Here is an 11039-nt window from a genome sequence, read left to right as displayed (position 1 = left end):
CTATTCTTCCCCTCCATTATAACCATGTTGCCTTGCCTCTTCTATATGAGATAGTTTACCCCATTCTGTCTCTACCCATCTCTTCTCATTATATTCCTCTATCACCTCTTAATTTCACCTTTTACATATCATCCCTTACTATTAACTTGGTCCTGTGCCCTCTATGTATACCTGTAAACATATATACACACATTCACATATGTATTCATATGCCCATATACCCTCATATAAAGACATATATATATACATATATATTTCTATTCCCTTCAACTATTTTCATGCTAAGAAAAGTTTCATCAGTTACAATTATTGTTTGTCCATGTAGGAATGATAATAGTTAAACTTTCATAAGTTCCTTATGATTTCTTTTCCTTGTTTACTTTCTCATGCTTCTCTTGCTTCTTGTATCTGAATGTTGAATTTTCTATTCAACTCTGTTTTTTTCAACAAGAATGCTTGAAAGTCCTCTATTCCACTGAATGATCATATTTTCCCATGAAACATGATACTCAGTTTGGCTTAGCAGGTGATTCTTGGTTTTAATCCCAGCTCCTTTAACCTCCAGAATATCACATCCTAAACCCTTCAATCCCTCAGTGTGAAAGCTGTCAGATCCTGTGTAATCCTGTGTTTCCACAATATTCAAATTGTTTCTTCCTGGCTGCTTGTAATATTCTCTCCTTAATCTGGGAATTCTGGAACCAGACTATAATATTCCTAGGAATTTTCTTTTGGGGATCTTTTTCAGGAGGTGATCAGTGGATTCTTTCAACCTCTATTTTGCCCTCTGGTTCTAAAACATCAGGGCAGTTTTCCTTGAGAACTTCCTGGAAGATGATTTCTAGGTTCTTATTTTTTGTTATTGTTCCAAATTTTAATACCTGCCCATATGATATGTATTATATGCTAATATAAGGGCCATTATTTAAAAAATGATACATTAAAAATAGACCGATTCATCATTCTTGGTTTTGTTGGTTTGATAACTGGATAGAAGTAATGGCTTGTTTTCATGAGGGAGACTTTTGAACACTCGCAAATGCATAAATTCCTCTTCACCAAACATGAACCTTAATGAAGTAGTTTACTCCAGCAACCAATTGACTTTTAAATTCTATAGTCTTAAAGACTGGAAGCTTCCTATTTTCTTTCTCTTCAAGCTGTGCCTTTACCTTGTCTGCGATCTGCTGCATTTCAGCTGTTGCCGGTTTGGTGGCCGAAACTCCTCCGCACATCATCCTGGCAAGTTGGGCGGCAGACACACAGTGAGGGATGGACCCAGGGGCAACACCTCTAGGTTTTTATTTTGATCATGGCTTTATTTAGTCCAATGATTTTTAAATTATCTCTCCTGGATCTATTTTACATGTCAGTGGTTTTTCCCATGAGATATTTCACATTGCCTTCTATTCTTTCATTTGTTTAGATCTGTTTAACAGCATCTTGATTTCTCATAAAGTCATTAGCTTCCATTTGCTCCAATCTAATTCTGAAGCACTGATTCACCTCAGTGAGATTTTGAGATTCTTTTTCCATCTGGCAAATTTGGCTTTTTAAGGTATTCTTCTCCTCATTGCCTTTTTGAGACTCTTTCACCATTCAAGTTAGTCTCTTTTTTTAGGTGTTATGTTCCTCAGTCAGACTGTTGATGCTCATTTTGTAATTTTCTTGCATCATTCTCATTTCTCTTCCCAATGTTTCCTCCACTTCTCTTATCTGCTTCTTAAGGTCCTCTATGTCCTGTAACCAGCTCATGTTTTCCTTTGAAGCTTTTGTGGAGATGTTCTGACTTCACTGTCTTCCTCCTGTTCCATACTTTGGTCCTTTTTATCCCAAAATAGGAGTCTAATGTTGGGTTCTTCTGTTTGCTTTGTTTCCTTTGCCTGGTCATGATGCCCCTCAGGCACTTGACCCCTGGGCTTTTTGCCACAGTAGGACTCTGCCACTAGGCAGGGGAGCTTTCTCCCAAATGCTGGGGTTTTCTCAGCTGGCTGAGGTATTAGTTGGGTGACCTATTGTAAGCTTCCACATACTCTGGCTAGCTTGTCACACACCCCAGGACCTCCACCCTAGACTGCAATCAAGATCCAAGCAGGGTAAAGCAAGAGTGATGACCTCTCAGACTGGTCGCTTGGTCCCCCTACACTGGGCAGTCCAGGAGCTAAAGCTGCCATGGCTTTATCTGTGGCTAGTTGTGCCCTGGCATCTCAGCAGCTTCTTGCCCCTGGGGCAAAAAACCCATGCATTCCCACTTACTAGGTCCCAAAGTCCAGACTGCACTGACCTCTCACTTTGTCCTTCGCATCTATTGATAATTCTGGAAATGACCACAGCTGCTGCTGATCTGCAATCCCTCTATCTGGCCACTGGTCAGGTCTGCCTTGGGGCTAAAGCCTTGGCATGGGGCTGGGCTGGGTTCTCAGATCGCTGTGCTGGCTGATTCCTGCTGTCCTGCCCTGCTGTCCTCAGCAGGAGGTTAGCTTCTCTGTGTCATTTTGTGGGTTCTGCGGTTCCAAAGTTTGTTCAGCACCCCCTTTTTACATTGATTGGGGAAGTTGGAAGCCAGAACTGCTCAGAAGTCCTGCTTCTACTCCACCATCTTGACTCCCTGCACCTATATATTTCACCAAGTGAAGAAGCCAGTTGAAGGCAAACTCTCTGAAAGCATAAGGAGTTAGGACCATGTCTATTTATTTTTCGGGAGTATTTTATTAACTTTATCAACCATTTCCCAAGATTCCTTGTAATGGTAAAGAGGGAAGACAGCATCTGGGCTCAAATTCTAACTCTTTCCTACTTATTACCTGTAAAATAACTTGATTTCTTTGGCTTCTGATTCCTCGGTTGTAAAATGGGGAGGTTAAACTAACTCAGATTATCTTAACCTTTTTTTAGGTGTCATGAATCCCTTTGGCAATCTGGTTATGAAACCCTACTCAATATAATGTTTTTACATGCAAAAATAAAATATTTGGGATATTAATATCAATTTCTGTCTTTCTATTATCTGTCAGGTGATAGATCTATTTATCTCTATCTCTAACTGTCTATATCCATCTTTCTGTCTATCTATGTAAGAATGTTTGTGGGAATAGGCCCAACCCCTCTAGACTTTAAAGTTATGCATCTTGGTTATTCCTCTATATCAACAGATTCAGGGAATATAAATTATCATTTTACCTGACTATCCCCCAAAGACAGTCGTTGCTCTCAAGGAGCTTACAATATGATGATGATGGGGGGAAGTAACATACAAAAAAGTAGTCGGAAAGAAAGAAGGGTGAGAACAGGGGTTACGTAGTATAAGGGGGTAATATTTTTCCCTAGACTTGAAAATAAACAAAGTTGCATTTGGAAATTTGAGTTGGATGTCCAATTCCTGCTGTCTGTAAAGTAAAGTTTTGGGAGGACTTAAATGCTTTGCCTGCTAGTCCTCCATTCAGAAGGAGAGAAAACTGAGGGAATTGGTCTTGAGTATGCAAGGCTAAATTAGAAGCATGGTGATGAGGTTCCAAGTGGCCAGCTTATCCTAATATTTCAGGTGATCAAATTATCCTGGGAGTGATGTCTTGTTTCTTGGAGTTGAAACCAAGCAGAGTTGTAGAAGGAAATTAGAGCACCCTCATCATTTCTGAAGGAAGGACCATGAGGATAAAGAATTGACTATTGCCCAGATTTTTTTCCAAGCATTTTTGATGCATAATCAGAAGAGCTGATATGTATCAACATCTCTTTCTGAATTAGACAACATATTATCCTTGTGGATAATATGAAACAGACAACATAGATCAACACTGAGTTGGTCCCAAACAGGTTGAACAGGTGGAGGAGAGCAGCATGAATTACCTTTAGGAAACTGGAAAACAAATCTAATTATCTCAATTTCCCCTCAAAATAAAAGGCCCATCTGTGATGTTTTTCAAATCAATATTCTGTTGATCTCACAATATGCCAACAAGAAATGGAACACAAAAGTCTAAAATTAATTGTAAATATCAAAAGGGAGTAACAGAAGGGCACATGGTAAGAATGAGTAGGCCCCAACCTATAATTAATGGAGAACTTCAAAGAACAGGAATAAAAGTTCCCAGCAAGCAAATATGTAATAGAAGATGGATTGTTCATGGGGTAGCATTGAGGGATAACATGTAAGGAGGCAGAGTTTTCCACTTACTCCATACAATATCAGGAGATAGTAAAGAAGGCCTCTAATTATTTGTTCATATCCATGTGGCAAACACTTGCGTAGACATAGACGAGGGTAACAGAGAGGGGCAGGCATGGATGGTTTCAGTCTACTTCATTGGAGGACACAAAACTGTATGAGATTATAGATCCATGTGAGTATTTAAGCATTTGATCATATCTGGATACTCCTTGATAAAAGATAATTGATTTAAACAGTGTACAATTCAATTTCATAGACAATGGATCTGCAAGTTTTTTTTCTGAATTTATTCTCAAGACATGATATAAAATATACATAAAGCAACCTGATCAAAGGCAACATATTTACAATATATAAAATCAATTGTGTTCCATTTAGTGAAATTGAAATTAAAATTCAGGGCAGTTAGATGGCTCAGTAGATAAAGTACCAGGTCTGGGGTCAGGAAGACTCATTTTCATGAGTTCAAACGCAGCCTCAGACACTAACTATGTGATGCTGAGTAAGTCATTTAACCATATTTGCCTCAATTCCTCATCTACAAAATAAGCTGGAGAAGAAAATGGAAAATTGCTCCAATATCTCTGCTAAGAAAACTCCAAATGGGGTCATGGAGAGTCAGACATTATTTAAAAATTACTTAACAACAACAATAGCTTAAAATCTAACCAACAGAATTATACCTATCTCTTCTTCATCTCATTCATTTGCAAGAACCATTGATATATGACACATAAACTCCCTAAGAAGCCTTCCAGGACACACACAGGTGCATACACATGAATGACATATGCATATGTACATATTTATATACATACACATATATGTTCCACAGTACACAAAGAAAATAAGAATTTCGTACTAGTGCCCATATTTGCAAATGGCATTTGGTTAATTTCATTGATCCCCATGAGACTGCAAATGTGCTTCAATGAAATCCATAATGATAAAAGAGGGATTATATAAAACGTATACACACGCACACACACATACACGCTATGTGTATATAGATAATATATATAATATGAACATATATGTGTGTTTTATGTTATATACATATATGCTCACATAGATATACACATATGCATTTATGTGCATTTTACACATGTGTATGAATGAGTGAATGACAAGCCATTTTTTATGCATTTACTATGTGCTAAGCTTGTAGGAAATATAAGGAATACATAGGGATGTACTGATGAATGTCTAACTACTGACTTTCTAAATAATATACACATCACTTAATTATTAACATCATAATTTTCTTCAATCTTGGGAGTAATAAAGCAATAAAATAATTTGGAAAATTAAATTTGTGGAATTTGCCAATTTCTGATTGTAAATTCTCTATTGAGCTGTTTGGAATTGGCTCCACTATTTAACCTTTATCAGACTCAGTTTCTTCCTATGTAAAATGCAAATAATAATAGCAACCCCAAATAATAGCATCCACATACCTCACAGGGCTCTTTAGAGGACTGAAGTAAATAACATAGGTAATGCACTTTGCAAACATTAGCATCACATAAATGTCAACTGTTGCTGTTGTTTTTTATTTTTTTTAAAGAGAAATATTGTTAATGATCAAGAGATGGATGAGTGCAGGCAGCTGGAGACAGGGGAAATGATATGTATAACTTCTCAATATCTATTCTAGCTTTTAACAACCTGAGTTTTGTTTTCTACTTTGTGTTGAGAAAGCAAAACCAATTTTCTTTGGCAGTTAAGGTTCAAGGTCATAATATGCATTAGGTGAAGTTTCTTATTGTGTAGACATATAGGCCTCCCAGGAATTAGAGAGATGCAGGTGATGGCAACAGTTTGAATTATTTTACCTGCTCTTTGCCCTTAACAATTCCCTTATTTCTCTAAAGTATATTCTTATTGGATATGGGGTGTATGTATTCCATAATTTTTCTTGTGCCCAATGGATCAAATATAATATAGATTTTAAGCAAAGCCTACTACCTAATGAGTGGATGAGGTGTGTAGCTTTGAGAATGTAATGGAAGAATGAATCTGCCTACAAACTAGGCAAGAGCAGGATTGTATACAATGACTTTATAATTATAAAATCATAATGCTAGGTCTTCAGTCTCAGTGCCTCAGGCTTTGTCCACTCATTAGCCAGTATACTTTGCTTAGAATATTTTTTTTCCCTTTCACTCAATCCACTGGGTGAAAGCAATATATTAAAATAGATATTCTCTATGTCTAAGAGTAAAAGAGAAGGGAAAATATGCAAGTTGCCCAAGACAGCTTAGGAGAATTAAAAAAGAAGAAAAAAATTCTTGGTAGTGATTGTTTAACCTTGGAACAGTTTAATAAGACAAAAGTTGTGGCATCTCTTACCTTCCAGCACTGTTAAGCCTCAGTCCACTTTAACTCTTCCCATACAGCACTTTTTTCTCCTACTGCCTGGTGGGAGGACATCACATTGTAGGAAATCACAAAACTCTTCTGAGAGTCAGAATGTTATGTTATTTATCAGAAGTGCATGCTACCTCAACTCAACTTGACCCTCACTGATCCATGATGTCATGTTATTTATTTCTAAATATACATTGTATTCCCCACCATAGCAGTTCCAAACTTTCTCCCCTAAAGTATCCAGATTTTCTTCTTCCCCATTCTCTAACTAGATAACTTTGTCTCCCACTTCATTAATGTAATAGTTACTCTGGCCCCACTCTCTCAAGACTAGGCCTGTAGGGCAGAGTCAAGATGGAGGAGTAGAAGCAAGATCTCTCCTCTTCTCCAGCTTCCACCTTCCCAAATCAATGTAAAAAGGGGACCCTAAACAAACTTTGGAGCTACATAACCCACAAAATTACACAGAGAAGCTAACCTCCCTCTGAGGAAAGCATGGCAGGCTGGCAGGAATCAGCCAGCTCAGCGATCTGGAAGCCCAGCCCAGCCCCACACCTAGGCATTAACCCCAGGGTGGGCCTGACCAGTGGCCAGCCGGAGAGGTATTCCAGATCAGCAGCAGCTGTGGCCCTTTCCAGATTTATCAACACATAGATGCAAAGGACAAAATGAGAGGTCAGTGCAGTCTGGACTTTGGGACCCAGTACATGGGAGTACATGGCATTTTCCCCCGGGGCGAGAAGCTGCTGAGACATAGGCACAGCCAGCCAGGGCCACATGGCAGCTTCAGCTCCCAGCCTGCGGAGTGTAGGGGGAACAAGTGACCAGTCCGAGGGGTCATCACTCTTGCTTTAACCTGCTTGAATCTGGATTGCAGTCTAGGGTGGAGGTCCTGAGGTGTGTGTCCAGCTTGGCAGAGTGTGTAGAGACCTCCAAGAGGGCACCCATCTAATACCTCTGGCAGGAGAGAAAACCCCAGCGTTTGGGATGAAAGCTCCCCTGTCTGGTGGCAGAGTCCTACTGTAACAAAAAGCCCAAGAGAAAAATGACTGAGGGGCGACATGACCAGGCAAAGGAAACAATGCAGACAGAAGATTCCAACAGTACACTCCTATTTTGTGGGCAAAAAGGAGCAAAGCATGGAACAGGAGGAAAACAGTGAAGTCAGTACTCCAGCACCAAAAGCTTCAAAGGAAAATATGAGCTGGTTACAGGCCATAGAGGACAGTAAGAAGCAGATAAGAGAAGTGGAGGAAAAATTGTAAAGGGAAATGAGAACAAGGCAAGGAAATTATGCAATGAGAATCAACAGCCTGACTGAGGAAAATCACAACTCAAAAAGTAGACTAACTCAAATGGCAAAAGAGGCTCAAAAATGCAATGAGGAGAAGAATGCCTTAAAAAGCCAAATTTTCCAGATGGAAAAAGAATCTCAAAAGCTCAACAAGGAGAACAATTCTTTCAGAATTGGATTGGAGCAAATGGAAGTTAATGACCTTATGAGAAATCAAGATGCTGTTAAACAGATCCAAACAAATGAAAGAATAGAAGGCATTGTGAAATATCTCATGGGAAAAACCACTGACCTGGGAAATAGATCCAGGAGAGATAATTTAAAAATTATTGGACTACCTGAAAGCCATGATCAAAGTAAGAACCTAGAAATGATCCTCCAGGAAGTTCTCAAAGAAACCTTCCCTGATGTTTTAGAACCAGAGGGCAAAATAGAGGTCGAAAGAATCTTCTGATCACCTCCTGAAAATGATCCCAAAAAGAAAACTCCTAGGAATATTATAGCCAGGTTCCAGAATTCCCAGATTAAGAATAAAATATTACAAGCATCCAGGAAGAACCAATTTGAATATTGTGGAAACATCATCAGTATAACCCAAGATCTGGAAGCTTCTACACTGAGGGATTGATGGGCTTGGAATATTATATTTCGGAGGTCAAAGGAGTTGAGATTAAAACCAAGAGTTACCTACCCAGCAAAACTGAGTATCATGTTTAAGGGGAAAATATGGTCATTCAGTGGAATAGAGGACTTTCAAGCCTTCTTGCTGAAAAAAAAAACAGAGTTGAATAGAAAATTTGACATCCAAATACAAGAAGCAAGAGAATCATGAGAAGGTAAACTGGGAAAAGAAATCATAAGGAACTTATCAAAGTTGAACTGTTAACATTCCTACATGGAAAAACAATAATTGTAACTGATGACACTTTTCTCAGTAGTTGAAGGGAATAGAAATATATATATATATATATACATATATACATATATATGTCTAAGTATCGGGGTATATGGGCATATGAATACATATGTGAATGTGTGTATATATCTTTACAGGTACACATAGATAGAAGGCACAGGACAAATTTAACAAGAAGGGATGGTACTTAAAAGGTGAAATTAAGAGGTGAGAGAGGAATATAATGAGAGGAGATGGGGAGAGACAGAATGGGGTAAACTATCTCATATAGAAGAGGCAAGGGAAAAATGGTTACAATGGAGGGGAAGAATAGGAAGGCAAAAGGGAATGGGTCAACCTTATTCCCACTGAATTTGGCTTGAGGCGGGAATGATATGCACACTAAATAGGGTATCTCACCCTCCAGGACAGTAGGGGGAAGGGGATGAGAAGGGGAATGATGGAAGGGAGGGCAGGCTGGGGGGGGGAGGGAAGTTGGGAGCACCCACTTTTGAAAAAGGATGGGATCAAAGTAGTGAATAGAACAAATGTGAGGTGGGATAGGAGGGAGGGAAATATAAATCTGGAATTCAAAGTTTTAAAATCAAATACTCATATATATACATATGTATACTATTATTAATACTATTTTACATGTAATTGGGAAACAAGATATACAGGCATTGGGGCATAGAGATCCATTGGAAAAGTCAAAAGGGGCATGGGAGAAAATATGGGAGAGAGCAGACTGGAGGAAAGGATATCCTGTGGGAATGCTATTTTGGGGCAGTGGATATGGGAAAAATGGGGAGAAAATTTGTAACTCAAAATCTGGCGGAAATGAATAATGTAAATCAGAAGTTAATAAAACATTTGATAAAAAATATTAAAAAATAAAATAGAAAAAAAAAGTAGGCCTGCAACATCTTATATATCCTTTCTTCCTCCACAGTACTCCAGTCTCTGGTCTCTGAAAGGGTTAGAGATTGTCTCTTTTACTTTTTTTGCCAGTGGTTTACACTTTCACTAGCTATGTCTAAACCAACCCTATTAATAGGAACCCACCCATTTACTAGCACTCTAATTCCATTTATTTATCAGATTATATTTCACAATAAGCTATTCAATTGAAAGATATAGCTAGACTAAATTAATAATCATTTTCTCCAAAACTTTGGAGGCATAATCCTCCTCACATGTGTGAACTGTGGGGAAAAAAGGGATTAGGTTTACACCTTTGCTCAGTTCCTACATACCGTGTTTCCCCGATAATAAGACCTATCCCGAAAATAAGCCCTCCCCTTACTGTGTAAGATTCCTCTAAAATAAGCCCTCCCCCGAAAATAAGCCCTATTGAGATTGCTACTGTAGTGAAGGTGATCCCCTGCGCTACACGCTACATTACAGTACCCTCTGTATGCACCGCGCCCCGCCCCCCCCGGTGAAACACACGCCACACTCCGAGCTGCATCCAATCAGAGCTGCAGCAATGAGCACGTCATCCTGTTCTTCCCCAGTGATTTGCTTATTGAATAAAGGTACATTTTTTTGTTCACATTTACCTGTTTATTAAAATTGCTGTCAATGTTCATTAAAATAAGCCCTCCCCTGAAAATAAGCCCTCTGGTGTTTTTCTGTCCAAAAAAATAATAAGACAGTGTCTTATTATCGGGGAAACATCGTAGTATTGGTCCCATCAAAATATGTCCTAAACTGGATAACCTCGTGTCCCCAGGTCCTTGATCATTGGGGAATCCCAAGCCATAATACCTGGCCCATATTCCTTAACTCTCAAATGCATATATTCTGAGGGAGCTTGAGCTCCAAGGGTCGATCAGAAATTCCATTTCCTACATCTAGAACAGAAATGAGTGAAATAAAAGTCCAAAACTCAGGCTCAGTTCTTGGTGCTATATGGACTCAGTTAGGGATAAAGAAGGAAACCATAGGGTCCTCTCCACTTAATACATGGTCCCACAAGCTATGAATGAAGAATCCACATTCACCATCAGATATAAATGCTGAAAAATTTCTATCTGCTTTTGAGTCTGGACATTTTTAAAGTCTATAACAATTCTACTTACAAGACCAAACAAAAAACAAACAAAAAGGCTGCTTCCAAATATATGGTAGGCCAATGGATACTATGCAGACATGTTCTAGTCTTCTAGTTACTTGGAAACATACCCTCAACATCCTCCATGTTGGTGTGTTCATTTTCAATCATTTTGGCATGTATCAAATCATTACTACAGTAAGATAATAGCTCTCTCTGACTTTACTAAACTTTCTTCCTTAGCTCCTCAACCTCT

General features: G+C 38.7%; 1 pseudogene; it reads right to left on the bottom strand.

The window, feature by feature from the left end:
* Positions 1–935: 935 nt before the first annotated feature.
* LOC138157028 (cystatin-B-like) lies at positions 936–1277 on the bottom strand (annotated as a pseudogene).
* Between the last annotated feature and the right edge of the window lie 9762 nt (positions 1278–11039).

Source organism: Petaurus breviceps, unplaced genomic scaffold (assembly GCF_028583685.1).
Source record: "Petaurus breviceps papuanus isolate PSGF00001 unplaced genomic scaffold, PetGlider_PUasm1.0 170106, whole genome shotgun sequence".
In the NCBI taxonomy this organism is placed as follows: Eukaryota; Metazoa; Chordata; class Mammalia; order Diprotodontia; family Petauridae; genus Petaurus; species Petaurus breviceps.
Note: the sequence above shows the minus strand (reverse complement) of the source record. Positions and strands in the feature narration are given on the sequence as shown.